A 17,201-nucleotide genomic window follows, 5' to 3' on the forward strand; every position below is an offset into this window, starting at 1 on the left:
AATATAATTTCGAATTTCCTTCATTTTCCTTACCGAAATCGAAAAAAATATTAGAACCGATGTCCCAAGGAGCTGATCCTACTTTACTCGGAATTTGAGGACTTTCCTTCCTTGTAACGAGGGCAATCGCATTTCACCCTGTAAGTCACGTCGCTTGATCTTGCATTTTGGTCTCGATGCCAAGGGAAGGCTGAAGCACCAGCGCACGGTAGTCGATGGGATGGAAATATTGAACGAAAAGTCTATTAGGCGATAGCGCGTGGCGTACGTTCGGTCATTTCCGGTTTATTTCAGAACCAGCTGCGGTGAAAATCCCGAGCGGTCAGTTAGTGACAAAAAAGTAGAACGGAAAGTGACTATAATAATGTAGATAAAAGCGAGAAAAATATCGAACATCACCGACTAGTCGGACAGAATGTGTCGTTTCGTATAAAGCTGTTGTCCATTACTGACAATGGATGTGCAAGGAATTTACAATTAACGTCACAGTGTAGATCATAGTAATTTGAATGCTTCTAAGTACACATGATTGTCTTGCCATGTTATATATAACTGCTGGCGATATTCTTGAATTTATATTACTCTCTTTTACTTAATTCGTCTCTCGATCAATCCAGATTGAAGAAATCCCTGATCGAGCTCAGTTTGAGGTATACGTGTTCATTAGGGTGGCGCAAAAAAACTGACTACTTTTTTTTTTGAGTCTCGTGTGACAAAATGTTAGTTTTTGATGTTTTAAGAGCCCACTCCAAAGGACAGTTCAAAAAAAAATTTCAAGAAGTCGTTCCACATTTTTTAAAACGTCAGAAATCGTCAAAAATCGATTTTTTTTTTTAAATACTTGTCTCGTTTCGGTATAATTTTATAGACGAAAAAAAATAAGTTTCCGAAAGTTTCAGTTCAAAATTTGAATTTTGAAAGGTCGCTCATAATTTTTTTTTCAATTCTTTGGTGGACTTCTTTAGATCTTTTCGAGCGACCTTTTAATATTCATATTAAAATTTCATTAATTTTTTTTCTTTAATTTAGTAAGAAAGAATCGACAACAATACACCACGACATGAATTAAAAATCAAACAAAATACTGAAAATATAATTTTTGTTAATAAAAAATAGTCGGTTTTTTTGCGTCACCCTAATGTTCATATTTGCAGATGGTTTGCAGTGGGCTGATGGAACGTGGTTGGTCCTTAATTACGTGAATCGTTAACAGCCATAGAATATTCCAAGCTGTCTGATCGTTCTCTACGTTTCACTCAGTTTGATTCCCAAAAATTTCACCACAAAAGGAGCCAGTATAGATATCCGTAACAGGTGGCAAGCACCTGTGACAGAAATTTGTGTACTTTGGTTTCTCAAAAACCTGCGACAGAAATTTGTGTATTTTGATAAACATCGTGGGACAAATTGAGCTCATCTTTCATCCACTCACTTCGCAGGGGAGAAATATGAGTCCAGTTAGTCCCCAATTCGCCGCAAGCTAACCGGCAGTTCAATTCACCGTTAAATACAGGATCCTAGTCACTCCACTCTACACCTGATCACTTCAATGCGATTTATCGATCGACGATCGATCGATCATCGCACACGCGCATTGACATGCAAAAAATGATGTAATAAATTAGGCTGAAGAAGGACCGAGTAGTTGGAAGTGTCGGGAAGAGAAGAAGGTCCGCTAACCGCAATTGGTCTGTTTGTTATAATACGATGCTAAAAGCATCATTTGTATTCAGTCGTCGAGGTGCTTCTGCGGGTTGCGGGTTTCGCTCGTCCCGCCGCCACAACCTGGCCTGCTGCTCGCAATCAGCGAAGTAATGTCCGACCTTAAAAGCCTACACCTCAAACCGTGGTTTCACTGCAACGGCACATGCCCGCTGTATGTAAGTCCTGAAACTTTGTCGAACGCTGATAATAACGTCGTCTGTTTGTTCAACTTCACCAAACACCGGTCAAAGTTCAAATCGGCTTACATCGAACCGCAACTCCATGCTCCCGCATCCCTTCGCTTAAATGAAATTTATCTTCGACCCGAACGGAGTAGAAGGCTTCTCAATTGTTCGAAGTATCGTATTGATCGAGTACCTACACCCAATTCACCAGGCAAGAATAATCTTTTCTACTACTACAGAGCTCATCTTTTTGTCTCTCTTGCGTTGAGTTTCTGTTCAAATTTTTGGAATTTTAGCCATTGTTGATTGAATTTTTTGCCTTTTCGTCATGTCTGGCGCTCCACTAAAATCTATGTGAAACAAATTTTGGACGTCCATGCAGATCAACCGAAATTTACCTACTTTTTATCGAGATTCAATAAAAGTAGCGATAAGGAGTGTCGGCCACAGGTTCTTGGTGGAAAGACCACCTGCAGTTTCGTGCAGACCGTAACGGATTCGTCACAGAGTGGAAATTTTTCCAGGGGTTGGCTGTGAATTGAAACCGTTATAAATCCAGCCGTGCGAAGTCGAATATATCCGGCTGTCAGGGCTGTCACACCCTCACGGCACTCATCGTTTCTCGGCGTTTCTCCCTTCGCAGCACAACTCGCGGGCTAGGGAAAAACGCCTCCACCATTAGCAAAACTCTTATCGAGCAATTCGTAACGGCTGGCCAAGAGACAAGCCTATTTTTCACCCCTGTTGTGAAAAAGAATTGGATCATTTCTGTCTCACCGTTGGGAAACTATCTTCACGAAGGATGTGCACAGTCTCGACCTATTCGCGTCCCGATCAATATCGCGCTTTGGATTTTCCTGCACGTTTTCACCCGGCACAGAAGGGGGCGGTATGAAAAGTTGAACCTTTATCTGCAAGCTCGATAACGTTTTAAAAAATAAATAAACATCTACGAAAGGAAAGTAGATTATTTCAACTGCCACTCGTTAATCAGGAAAGTTAGGAATGTTTAGAGAAAATTCGACTTTTCACAGGGATTTTCCTTCGTCAGTTGGGCATGTAGCCATGTGTCTGAGGTCGGGTCGGTCAGCCACCCTGGCTAATTTACGATATCTAGTCTGATCACGTCCCAAACGATCCTGGGTCAACCCGGGTCATACGGGGTCATCCAAAATGGTTCGCTGAGATCCATTCGCTCGGAGAGCGCAGGGTAAGAAAAGGACCATAAGGATGCGTCGTAAATCGAATATTCAAGATAATGCTCATTGGTTTCCAGTCTGGCTCCAAGATTCGAATCGAGATAAAGCCCAACAGTATATCCACACAAATATTGGTACGATGGAGTAGTTTCACGCAGCATTCATCAGCGCCAAATAACATTTTTAATTATGTCAACTCGTTCTCCAGAGGACACGAATTTGTCGCATATGTATCTCGACAGGAGCGATGATTGGAGGTACTGGTTGATGGCTTCCGTTTTTTCTTTTGTGCCATATTGGTCAAAGGTTTAAACTCAACTTCTTCGGTTAGAACTTTGAGAAGGGAACTGCGCGTGGCCTATTCCATCACAAATCGCAGCATGTTTATTGAATCCACATTAACACCACTGGAGCCTACGTCACGGTAAACGGTTTCGATCGTCTGCCCTTGTCTCCTGTTCGTTCAATCGTCCAGGGGCTGATTGTCTGTCTGTCTGTCTGCGGCAGCTCTAAACGCTCGGCGATGAGCTAGACGTAAACATCGTTTGATCGATTGGTAACAGCGTCTGGAAGCAGTCGCGGTAAGGAGAAGAAGGATAGGACAGCTGTTCCCCGCTCTTGAACTGAGGTGTCTCCTTTGCTCGATGACATTATGAGCAGAAGGCGTCGAGAAAGACGACAAAGAGGACATTGATCAATCGAGATAACGAGACGGGCGATTCGCTGATTATGACTCTTTCATTCTCGCGTTAACGATGAGAGTCTACATCGCGAGTGATTAGGAAAATAATCAGAGCAAAGATGAAGATACGGTGAACGATATTTCTTTCTTGGAATTATCCGCTAGTCGTCTGATATATTTTTTTCTTCTACGTCCTCACGGATGAGTTGGCGAGCATATAAGGCTCGTGAATGGAGCTGACGTGTGTTTAACCGAGTGAAGCTCTCCGACGAGTGATAAGGAAGTAACAAATTGTCTAGCTGGGCAAGCTCTCGATTGTAGTACGTTCTCCTCTCCGGCTCTCTACTTTATATTGATCCTACGTCACGTTCTCGACGTGTGGGTGAACGCCCAAGTGTTGGTGGAAATGGCAGGGTGGAAGGACACTGAGTTTGGACGAGGATCCACACCTGTAATAACCATCAACGCGTCGTTGATATTTGTCGATTTTATTACAATGTCTTCGGTATCCATCTGAACCTACATTTTCAACTTTTGCGTAATTACGCTTGATTGGTTCCGCGAAATTCAGGCTTGAGAGCTCACATTTTCCCCGCCGATGGTGGCTTTTGCAAATTCTTAGCCACCCTTACGAAGTAATTGAGATTTTTCGGCTTTTCCTCGGGAAACGCCAGAGTGAAAAGTCCTTAATCCACGGTTATGGATGTTGTCGAGCGCAACTTTTTTCGTAGTAATTAAGCGATTCTTGCAAGGCGAGCACCACTTGAGGCGGTGCTGTAACCCCTGCAAGATTGAACAACGGGGCCATTATTCGTCTACAACCCTCTACTGCGCTGGTGTCGAGAACGATAAATCAGTTGTTCGCGTTTCACCTTTCCTCCCCTTTCTTCGTTTTGTTGTACTCGTTTTTCCACTTTTCATTCAGATTTTCTTCAGCCGTTTTTATTCTGCCTTTTTCATTTTCTACCACGAAATTTAACCGGCGAGCCGTAACTGCCAACCGCTCGCTACGCGGACCGCAAGACCCTGCTTAAAATTTAAAGGTTACACTTTTGAACCCTTTCATGACTTACGCCCTATTGCTACGTGTCGGATTTCAATGCTGGTTATGTGGGGGTTTGGACACAGAGTTGAACATTGCGCGCTTTTATCGCTCTGTTCATACATTGAGTAATGAACAGTGATTAGATTCGGGATTTTTTTTTTTTTTTTAACTCTCCGAAACACGAAATAACTTTCAAAGAGAAATGCTACGCTGTGGAAGTAACGAAAAATCTGTTTTTATTTTCGTTTCCAGGTACACCTGCTTTCTGCCTGCGTTCCCATACCGCAGCACTTCAAATGGTAAATGTACCCAATTTTATTCGTATATTCTTTTTTTCATCTATGTTGTACAGTCGATCTGTGATGCGTACAAATCGTTCACTTGTTGATATTTTTGCATGTATGTCTTTGTAATTCGAGAACCGTGAAGCGAAACGCTGCTTTTACTATCGTTCGGAATAAATTTAGGCAACCAATAACGAAGTACATGCGTGTGTGTAAATTGGTATGATAAACAATATACAATATATGTATACCCAAATGCGTAGACAACGTGACGTTGCAAATTGGTCCGGAATTTGAAATTTTATCCAGACGGAGACGTGTAGCAACTCGTAACAGACATACAAGCATTATAGCTCTAGCGATTGACGGACGGCATTGATTGTGGATACGTCTTCTCTTTTTACCGTAACGACTTCTTCGAATGCATTATCAGTCGTAGAAAAACACGTGTGATATACATTCTGGACATATATTCTTCAAATCAGCGAAAGTTTATTCTGATCAACAATTGGCGAAAATGGGTATTATTATAGCTTATCGTGCACGACAAATTGATGGGATTTTGATAAAATGGTAAACCGAATGAGCATGATTTCCTCGCGTGCGAGTTGATTTATACGATTTTTGATTATAGCTAAGCAGCTAAGTGGTCACAACGACTCGCTAATATTCCTTCAGCGATGGTTCGGTGACAGAATCTTCAAACATTTCAAGGACGTGCAGCTGGGATTACGGCAATGAAATTACCAAGAAACTTACTACAAAATAATCAATTACACGTATTTACCTTCTATTCTTTCGTGCCAGGTGTGATTTGAAATAATTCCGTGCTTCTTTGAAGTAAATGATACCGAGGGCATGGATCGTTCAAGTATTGCATGAAAAAAAGTCTTTGAAACTTAACTTAATGTAAATATGAAACAGAATATTGAAAAATACAAATTCAGATTCAAAACAGATTCCACTTTGAGCGTCGAGTCCTCGTGTGGGCAGCACAACACTTTGTGAAACCATCGGTTCTTTGGCCAGCAAAAGTTTGAAGAGTTATTTTGCGATACGCACCGACTGAGTATACAACTTTATTTTCATTTCCGTTTCTCCTTCCTTTTTACACAAACATAAAGCTCCGCCGCCTCGGGTGCTGATAAAGTTCGAGTTTCACAGTCGGCAGAACTTCTTACGTATATATTTCAAATGAGTTTACTCGTCCATGATGGTTGCGAAACTGTAGAAAAAAGCTTCGCGCAGTCTAGCTCGAGTCTCGGATACGAGACTGAAAACTTTTCCTTCAGTTTACGAAGCTTAGCACGGAAACTTGCCGATGCGATGGTCGCTACTTGCAAGCATCAACGCTTCGTGCCATATACCAGGAATAATCGTAAGTGGATTCCCAGCAAATTGATCTCTAATCTCGTTTCTTCTCGGCCTGTATCCCCGTGGCTTCTCAACTACGGTTCGTCACTTATTTTCTAGCCTGCCTTCTTCCAAGTAACTTCTGACGTCCAACCGGTGATGTATTAAAACTTTAACTTCCTCCCTTTGTCTTTCAAAAGATCTACTATCGTGGTACAGTAATAAACCATCCTTCTCTCGTTTCTTTTTACTTCGTAGAGTTCGACTCATCGCGCACCTTTTTCCACCGTCACATGCCCTACATAAAAATTTACCGACCGCCATATTGAACGTGCAAATTTCCGGCAGCCAAACGCGAAGAACCATCATCCCGGAAGTAACTCGATGTTGCTCTTGGCAATTGCTCCAAGCCTCTGCGTGCACCTCACATATAATATTCTATTTCCTGTGCTTTCCTCTCTCCTAACGTCGTTCTACGCGTATCTTCTCTGTTACTTCTGAACGTCTATCAAGTCACTTTGTGCTTCGTACTGACAATTTTTTCCTCGATATCATATCCAACTTTGATATACCCTCGGTACTTCAGTTTGCAGGGGGTTCAGCAGACCTGCCATTGTGTGACAAATCCTCTTGTTTGTCATCGACAGATCTCACGATACAATGAAGGTTCAGTCTAGTCGCAATTATTCTGTCTGAATAGGATCGACGATATCACCGATAAACCAGCACGAATCAGTGGATCATTTTCCAAAAATTCCCGGATTCGCTGGGTGGTAAAAAAGAGATCAGGAATTCGAGATACGCGGGTCAGATCCGTCACAAGGGGACGTTTTGCATCGAACATCCCCTTGCAGAATATCTTTTTCCGTCCTATTTTTGGCCAATGATATTCGCATTTTAAGTCTCGTGGGTGCCTCCCAGAAATAAGTCGCGCAAATACTGGACAGATTCCAGTCACGTAGCCTCGCACTGGGATGTTGCGGGGTATCTAAGCAGGGGTCGGTGTGGCAATGACATTTCAATTTCTACGCACAAAGGGTCCTTTGGATACGAAATGCGCCGTTCGAGGTCTGAGAAGCTGGCGGTATTTAACAGGCTGTACAGCTGTGCCAGTCCGCGTATTATATTATGTATATATTATACTGTAAACACAAAGCTGGGTTTTGATTTGTAAGCCCCTCCGAAGCTGCGGGGATTGACGAGCTTGCCAAAGGCTTTCGACTAGCAGTTGCAAACTATACGTAAACACAGCATTCAAAGATTTCCGGTTACGGAATGAAATCCGCTTTGGAGATTTCATTTCTCCGGGTTATATCGCTGACCAGGAGATAGACAAGCGTTTCTCTAATCCGTATACACCAATTATCCAGCCGTTTTAATCCTCGCACACCACCTTTGATCCGAAGAAATAATTCAAACTGATTCATATTTTCAATCAATTTTAATCGGATATCTGTCCACGATATTTACTATTCAATCGCTATCGGAATTGAACCATTGTATTGGTCGACTTTTATCAGATTCTATCATTTCTTGTGCAAAAATATTTTATCAATTTGATCAGATCTCATTCGATCCGATAAAAATTGATATACTTTATTGAAAATCATTTTTTTTTATTCAATTTTGATCGGTTTTTCATCGATTTCTGTGATTTTTTAACTACAAAAGGTTAGGGATTTAGTCGAGATCGATGTGGAAACACACAACGAGGTTCATTCGTCGACGATCGTGAACTCGAATTATCGAAACTACGAGTTTGGAATCTATTGTCGTCGAAGACACTAATTTTCATTTTCACGTTTCAGAAAAACTGCTGCGTCAGTAAATAATACAAAACATCACCGATCTCACAACAGTGAAAATGTTGCATATGTGGGTCCTCAGACTCTATTCTAGCTACGAGCAAAGCGCTATTACTCGATAAATAAAAGTTAGCAACCATATCCACTATTTGTTTATACCACAAATTCAAAGAGTCTAAGCACAAGTCTTATCTCCTAGAGATTCGGCTTTCTTAACAATCAGAATGCATCCCTTGCTTCTGTTGTCCTAAGATATGAGGCCATTAACTACTATACTTATCTCAGTAAAGCTCGTGCAGCAGCTATTTGCCAGGTAATTTATCAGGTCGGATTAGCCTTCGCCCAAAGCTTTTTATCTTCTCAACTTTATGTAATCAAGGAAGAAATATTCGGTTCCTAAATTTGTCCGCGAGTGAACGAGACAATTTTCCTTGGTATCATCAAATATTCGTCTATCCCAGTCGACCCGTTAAATTCTAAAGCCGAAGACTTGAACCTCGCGTGATGCCGGAACGGAACGGACGCGCTGCTTCCGAGACATTGACTGCTGTTTTACCACGCGAGGAGGGCAGGTATCGTGCAGGAACACACGAGGCGAATACACGGATCCATAATTTACCCAGGACGCGAGTCAAGCCGTATCTATAGGTGGTGGAACGGAAACTCGGAAGGGAGGAAACGCCGGTGAAGGAGAAAAAATATGTCCGTATCGGCCTACTTGTTGTAGCCTTCTATTTCCGTCCCCTTGCCTCGCTTTTCTTTCCTTTCCTTTCTACCTAGTTCCAATTTTTCTTTCACCTCTTCTCATTCGTCTTCTCACCGAAATCGAATTTCCAGTTTCTTTTGCTCGGCGGAAATTTCCAAACGTGTGTAGCGATGACACCAGTGTTATCGATTCGTTGCTCTGAAATAAATACAAAAATACAGTCGATGCTGCTTCAATGTCATTTGGCTTTTCGAGCAGCGCTACAAAGGCTTCGGGCCTCTTTTCGCGACCTCCTATCACGTCGTTGCCTTCAGGCGTACGTCACCCGAATTCTAACAGCCCCTTACTTTTCACTTTACTGCAGACAAGGGGAGGGAATGCATCTTTTACAGATTTAAATTCTCGCCCTCTCCGCTCTTGGAACTCCCCGCAAACGAAAAGTAAATCAGACTTCATAGATTCATGAGCTTTTAAGTGTCGGTTGAACATCGATTTCTCGTGAGAAAATATTTCTCTCCATTTTGCTATCATTTGCCAGACACAATGGAAACAGTGTGTGTTTCGGGAAACTAATATTCATACGACCGGTCAAATACGACGGTAAAATATATGCTAAAACCTGCTTTACTTTCATTTGAAAAAATTTCACTTGACTCAAATGAAAAATATTGGAGAAAACTTACTTCTCTGTTCAAATACCTACGAAGATTTACAAGCATGCTCTCTATATTTTCTGGTTTTTTGTACTTATTTATAAATTTATTGTTGGATTACCTGAGATTAGTTTGATCGGTGTAACGGATCCGTCGGAGAGTCGAAAGAAAAATTATGGTTCTGCAAACAAAGTAATGGATGTGTAAACCAAACCATATTTGAAATTGTAAAATTGATTTTTCTCCAATCACGAAGTTTTCTAAGTGATTAGCGGTAAGCTAATATAAAAACTTGTTATAGGTATAGACGAAATGAATGGATACCGAGCTTTCGTGTTGGACTGTGAACAAGGAAATAAGATCGGAGATCTCATGGGTAACGCGGCGAGAAAAAGAGTGTGGAATGAGAAAGATAGTCGCAAATAAGTGAAAAGCAAAAGAGAGTTAAGAACGGAAAGTGGTGAGGGTTGTTATTATGCTGCGCTAGTAATCCCAAACGTCTTTGGATTAAATTTTCTCGCTTGTTGGCTCAGCGAGGCGCCACGCATCTTTGGAATCAGCTGGGGGACGAGAAACTTTTAAAACTTCGTTAGCTGGAGGAATTGAATTCAGTGCACGTAGGCAGCTGAGTGTATTTGTGCTTATGTGTGTATGTGTATCTGTGACACCGGCGCTGCTAGTTTCATAAATACAACACGATCGAGACGGAATGGGCTGTATAAACAGCAATAAGTACGAAGTGCCTTGCAGTATCTTGAGAGTTTTTTCCACTTTCAGAACAACGCTTTGTGGTAATAGCTGCATAGCATGAATTCAGGAATACATACAAGAAAGAGGAAGAGAAAATGAAATCTGAAGTTTTACGCAGATTTGTAATAGATTCGACATCTGTTCACGTGCGAGGTGACGGACAGTTGTGCGTCGAAAGCAAAGCGATTACCCTGGAGTACCAGATTCGTAAGCAACTTCGATTTAAAACAATAGTCAAACAAATTGTGTGATAAGGAAGGTGCTTACTAATTTTGAAATACCCATCTACCTTCGTTACAGAATCATATTTATTTTGATTCGATCAGGTCTAGTTTTTGGGTTACAGCTACTAGCAGTAAAATTAAATGTTTATCGTTTTGACTTACCTTTTTAGATTCGAAAACGTAAGTCAAAATTTACAAACATTCAATCTTACTGGTAGTAGCTGTAACACAAAAACTGGATTTGATCTAATCGAAATGAATATGGTTTTATAACGAGGGTAAGTAGGTATTTCAAAATTAGTAAGCACCTTCCTTGTTACAAAATTTTGTTGACCAAAGAACTATTTTTTTAGAAAAACGAAAAAAATCATATTACAATAAAACAATTCGTCTCTAAAATATTCTAATATCAATTCTATTGTATTAAACCTTGTTCCTAACATAATCAGTTAAGACTGTTCACGAACACAGAAAAATTGAATTTTTCTTGACCAGTGCACAAATCAATCCGAGCACCGAACACAGATTGGCTGATGACACAATTGAACCACGGTTAATTGAGCGCAATTAACTTCTGGCCCTGGCTGACAGTCTGAAAGAGTGACAGTCGGCGAAAAAGGAAAAAAGGGAAAAAGTGAAGTGCCGTGAATACAGTGGCAGAAGCATCGGTAGGACTTCGAAGAGTACAGGCATCGTAAGAATTACGATCCTTGGCTGTGCACACAAAATCTCTTCAAGTTATCAGCCCATCTCTCGACTCGTTTGGCTCGTCTTCCCTCTCGGCTGTATCATTGCTTCATGTTCGTCGTAATTGTCCGAGGTCTGCAGTCCCTAATTGCTCGTTGGATGTCGGCCGTGGGCGAAGAAATGGCGCGGTGTATGCCTGAAATGTCGTCTATCTAGTCCCTGGACATACATGTGCGAGGCTGCAGAGGAGTCGGAAGCTCTCCGAAACTAGGGTCAACCGATGGACGAAGTGCCCCGTTTCGAGGCAACCCTCGTCTCTCTCCACCTCTTCATCCCTCGACGACACTCGGCGGCGATTTATCTTAATAAGCGGTTAAATCTCGGCTCGACGAATAACCACCGACGTATGCGGCCTGAGCTGAGAATTGAATTGAATTAAGCGGATTAACGTCTTTGCGCACTATCTGACATATCAAGTATAATGCTCATAGAAACTTGTCACCTTATTCTGACCTTGACTCTGCAAATTGTTCTTCGTAACAGACATATGATGAAGAGCTCAATATTCTTCTTCAAATGATCAATTCGATCCTGATTTCTTTTTTTTTTTCTCCAACTATTGTATAGTTGTATCGGATTAGAGTTATGGATACGTGAATTGCAGCTGCTTGGTCAAACTTTAAGCACACTTTTCTATTTTAGTTGCGTGTTTGACTGAACGTCGTCAGTTGTAGACCAATGGCCTGGTGGTAGTTTCCTTTTAATGGCCATATACCGCAGGTACTACGTTCCCGAGTTTCCGGTTCAGTTGATTATATACTTTCATTGAGCAAACCCTGAAATCAGTTTCTTTCGATTTTGAGCTGGGTAGAGTGGCTACGTGTTTGATGAAATCGCGAGAAGCTGAACGTGTGGGTGAGACTCATTTCCTGCGTGTGCTTTTTCAATAACCACGCATGTCGAGGCAGGCAAACAAGCTCGCGAATCGCGACGTGGATTAGGAAGCACGTTGTGTTCATTGCGGTGTTCACTGATGTGTGAAGTTAAACTTTGGGTAAATTTGAACTAATTGATTCGCGCCAGATTAGATAAGGACGGTATTTGCAGGTATATGCGTGCGGGCGTTGGGCTGGAACCTCTTATGAATACGCATGGTTAGACACACGCCCCCCTCTGCGCCTTAGGCTCTTGTGGAAATTGCAAAAGTTTCAGCTCGTCGAGTGCCAAACTTCAGTCGCTGAAGACAGCGTTAATTGGACGGCACTTGGCATACTTGCACTGTTTAACGTCTGGAGCTTCCAGTCGAGCTGCGAGTGCCGTCTTGTTGGGACGAGCGTTTTTCTGTCTCACACAGCTTTTGCACAGCTGCGGGAAACCTACGCTGAACGGATCTTCGACAAGCTTCGTGTCTTTACATTGATGAAAATATATCCCAGGTTGCCAAGACTTTCGACAACCAAGATCACAGTTAATTGAATCAAAGCCGAGTATAATTGCTTTCTCCTTCTCGGATGTATATGTCAAAATATTTCCTGCGAACCCCAGATTCCGTTGAAGATTAGTATCTTCTTTGAATGAAAGCTAATTTTTGACAGATCCGATTGCCTTACATTAGAGAGAAATCACGATGGAAAGTCTAATTTGCGAATGTCATCGCGGATGAAGGAATTAGCTTTTAATTTACTTCTGCGAAATGAATATCTATACCTGTGGAAGTTCCACGTCCTGAGCAATCTGAGATTGCTAGTCAAAGTTGGAAGTGAGACTAGACGGTTCTTTTTTTCAAGTTTTCGAAACGGTCGTTGATGTTGCGCTAAGCTCGGGCATGGAACTTAAAAGCTCGAGCCTCTGCCCAGCAGCTTTGAGCTGCAGCGGCGTGGCCCTTAAGTCTATGATTGAGTCCCTCTGAGTAGGAAGCGCCTTGTCAGTAATCCTATTGTCTTCTTTCTGATCCAATATAGCATCTATAGCCGTTAGAGTGCGGGGGTTAGCCACGAGTCCGGCATCCCAGCTGCCGGGCGTGCAGCTTCTCTGATGCCGGCTCATCTGGCTCGCAATCTCTTTCCTCCAGGTCCATTTTACTCCGCTAAAGCATACCGCGTTATACGAAGCCCGGCTTATTACGACGGGACGAGTCAAATATAATATCGCCATCAGGATATATTATACCGTGATAATATTGACTCGGGCTGAGTAGAGCTCGGCGTTTCTGCACACCGTGGCAGAAGCCATTTCTTTGGGACGGGATTGACTTTTATCTCCTTCTTCCTCGCCTTTGCGTGACATTCAGCCCTTCTCGTTTCACGGGAAGACGTGTAAGTGAACATTTTGCCGAAATATGGGTGCACTAATATTTGTGGAGCAGGTACCCCTTCCATAGACGTGACTCTCTTTTTTGCAGCTTTTTTCAATTTTTTATGCCAGATTTCAGATTTAGGATCTGTACTGTGTATTCTTCAGCTTTTTCAGCCGAAGCGGGCGTCTTGTTAAATCCAATACAATGCCGGCTGATCCAATTCCCCGGCTTTTTTTAGGCAAAAACACACTGACTCACTCGACGGAGTAGCTGTTGTAAAATTCTGTATTTTATCTCGGAAAACACACTTTGTTTAGCGGCTAACTTACCGTACCGGTAAAACTAAATGGGTATCAAAATTTTTCGGAAGAGAATACTAGATACAATTTATCAAAATCTGTTTTGAAATCCAATCGAACTTGACTTTATACCCAATAGTGCCACTTTCGGCAAAACAATAGAGTAGCGCAAACGAGTGGCAACGTGCTAGTTAAATTCGACCATTTGGCCCTCCAGACTCGAGGCAATAAAACGCGTCGTAAAGCTCGACGTTTTACCTCGTAAAGTTCAACTAATTTCGTGTAGAGGTGTTAGGACGACAGTTTCGCGTGTAACAACAGCACTCAAAGTCGTCGTATTGAAAGTGAAAAGTGACGTCTCCATAACGAGTATTTTTTAAAACCGTCGAATCCTACTCTCGGGACGTTCCGCGTAGCGAAAGTTGAGGGACTGGAGAAAAAATCTTGCGACGATTGAACACGTGAGGTCGATTTGTTTTCGTCATCCAAATCCTGCAGCAGAGGACTGAATGGATACCGTGGTTGTAGCCAGAGACAGGGAGAACGGTATTTCAACTGTCGTCACGGTGATCGATCTTTCCTTGAACGTCTTCCGTCTAATGTTCGTCGAATGTCGGCCGAATACCGGATGCGTTTTCCGTCCTTTGGGATACTGATCCTCACGGGCAGTTGAACCGTCTCTAAAGCGATCGTTAACTTTTGGCTACGTCGTATCTAGTTAGATTTAATTTTGCGGAAGAACGAACCTCTCTCTGTGCAGTCCATAACCGATGCATCAGACTGAAAGGATTGAGCGGGGATAAAGGACGTGGTGTAATGAGAAGGAGACGAAGAAGCAGAAAAGGAAAAAGGCATGGGATAACCCAGCCATGTGTATAGTCGAAGACCGTTCTTCTTCCGTGTCGATACGCCTGTCTCTGTCACTTTACCAACCACTCAGTAAAGCTACAGCAGATTCATCCGTTTTCTCGTTTCTAGTGCCAACCCGATTATATTTTCCCAAATTAATCACGTGTGGGAGTGATGATCAACTGTCACATTCTTGACCCCGAACACACTGGACGAAAAGGAAACAAAAATGACCGCGAAAATCTATCTTTAAAAATATTATGAGAGTAACTTGACTCTGCAAAGCATTTGCCGATTTCATAAACCGTTCGAAATAGCGTCGTTGGTTCTCTATGACGGCTTGAGTCCGTTTTAGAAAGTTTGAGTTTGTTTTTCTGGCAAAAGTGTATCGACCATTGGTGCTTGTTCACCTCAAATGCAATGTCATCGTAACCCAGTTAAGTACGAACTTCTCTCTCACCATGTCCATTTCGTCTCTGACTATTACGATAGTCCCAATTATTGCTAAGGGCTGGTGATGGGTATATTATGATTCATGGACCCGCTACATTCACCTTAAAATTTTTTAGCCTTTTTCGCCGTCCCCAGCAGTCTTCAAAGTTCTTTGTTTTTTGCGTGCAGCTTACACCGCGAAAGGGTTTCCTTCTGCTTTTATTCAACTCAATTTAACCGTGACTTCCGTCACAACACCTGGTAATTTCCGGAGCTCATTCTTTTTCTCAATTATTTCGACGTGGATCCTCGTATTCTCATTCTATACTCGTATTAAAACTGTCATGACCGAGACTTATGGATGACGTAAAAATTCAGCAGTTTCATCGTATTCGAAGCACGGATTCAGTCGCCGTGTCGGGTCTATTCGTTACTCCCGTACGAATCTCCTTGTCAACTTTACAGGAATCTTCAAGATTGGGAGTTCAGCCAACCTTTATTAAAGGGATGAAAGGTTTCCCGTTCAGCTTTTGCCGAAGAGTCGCCTTTCCCGTGCCTTGACGTATACGCGACTCGAACAGCACTGAATATTATATTTTGAGAAGATTAGGCATGTAGGCAGCTGCCTGCGTGAATCAACGCTCACTGTTTGATGTGTCTCAGCTCGCTCGCGAAAATTCATCGCAAATCGAAAACGCCACGAGCCCCGTTATGTCAACTCCACGTGTACGTGCTTCATCCATATGAATAGAATGTAACTGATCGTGCATGTTGAAAATTGACGTTGATGGCTTATCTCGTTCACTAACATTACTGACTCTGAATGCAGGATGGCGCGACTGAGTGAGTTGACGGATTTTGTGAGTAATTTTTTACTGCGAAGTAACTTGGTACAGGAGTGATGTTAAAATAAAAAAAAATCTTCATCCAGTTTCGTCCGCTTTGTTGCGAAAGCTTAGGCGAAGGTAGGGTAACAAAGAGTTGACTTTTCAAAAGTAGTATGTGAAAAATGAATAACAATTGTGGAAAATGGTGGCCTTTTAAAGGTAGTTGGTGAAAAATGAATCACAAATGGTGGACATTTTTTTTCTTTAGGTGAATCACGGCTCACTCAATTACTCAAAATTCAATTTGTAATCATTAGTTTAGTTTGGTGAATCGTGTTACTTTGAAGACTTCGGGACTCAAAATGACGATATGCGATACATGAAGGGTACACAATACGTTTCGCTATCCACAATCACTATTACTCGTGAAAAGCAAAAAGCAATTTACACTCGAAGACCATGGCAATCGATGGTTAAAATGCTTTTACAGCATGTATCGCGATATTGCTGTAGCCACAGGCAATGCAACGACGATATAACCTAGTGACGCGCGAAGTGCATGCATCGAGTATTTTTACGCTTTCACGCTCTCCTGCCGGCCCATTTCTCTTTATACTTTTTCCGTTTTCATCTTTTAAGGGTCATATTCATGCAGAGGACATGACGAGTAGATTTCATTTTTACCACCTGATGGTATTTTCCGCAAATGGCTCCGTCGGTGTTGGAGCTTCGACGTTCTGCGGTATGAAAGCATCTGTCAGTTGAAATTTTCAACGGTGTTATAGATTTCGGACCTGACATCGTTGCATCAATAACCGTGAATCGCTGCTCCATCACGGTATGTTTTTATTTCGGAAAAAAATTTCAATTCCTCTTTCATCGCCATCCACCAGCGCGGTTACAATAGCCCAGAAACTAATGTCCACGAAACTGTTTGAATTGATTGTAATTGTTTGTTCCGAGTGCAAAATACATTCACATCTGGTTCAGGGATTTGAGTCAAGGTAATCTCGTTATGGATTTGAATGCAAATTTTAATTTTAACATACATTTGACATGTACAAGAAAATTTTTTTATCGTCAAATTGTTGCAAAATGGCGGAGTTATTAACTGAGCATTGAAGCGCCTCGCCACTGGGGTTTAGAATTGGCGGGAAAGATGAAATGCGCAATTCGAAGACACTTGCCCAAATTTGAGACGAGTAAGTGTCAAGAAACATG

At 42.0% G+C, this 17,201-nt stretch overlaps 1 protein-coding gene across 1 annotated transcript in view; it reads left to right on the forward strand.

Moving 5' to 3' along the window:
• The window catches only part of LOC124409003, an 85,017-nt gene that overhangs the window by 32,893 nt on the left and 34,923 nt on the right, over window positions 1–17,201 (forward strand). The window contains exon 3 of the mRNA XM_046886391.1: window positions 5,068–5,114. The gene's annotated coding sequence lies outside the window, so the exon portion shown is untranslated. The remainder of the gene's footprint in view (window positions 1–5,067; window positions 5,115–17,201) is intronic.

Source organism: Diprion similis, chromosome 8 (assembly GCF_021155765.1).
Source record: "Diprion similis isolate iyDipSimi1 chromosome 8, iyDipSimi1.1, whole genome shotgun sequence".
Lineage (NCBI taxonomy): Eukaryota > Metazoa > Arthropoda > Insecta > Hymenoptera > Diprionidae > Diprion > Diprion similis.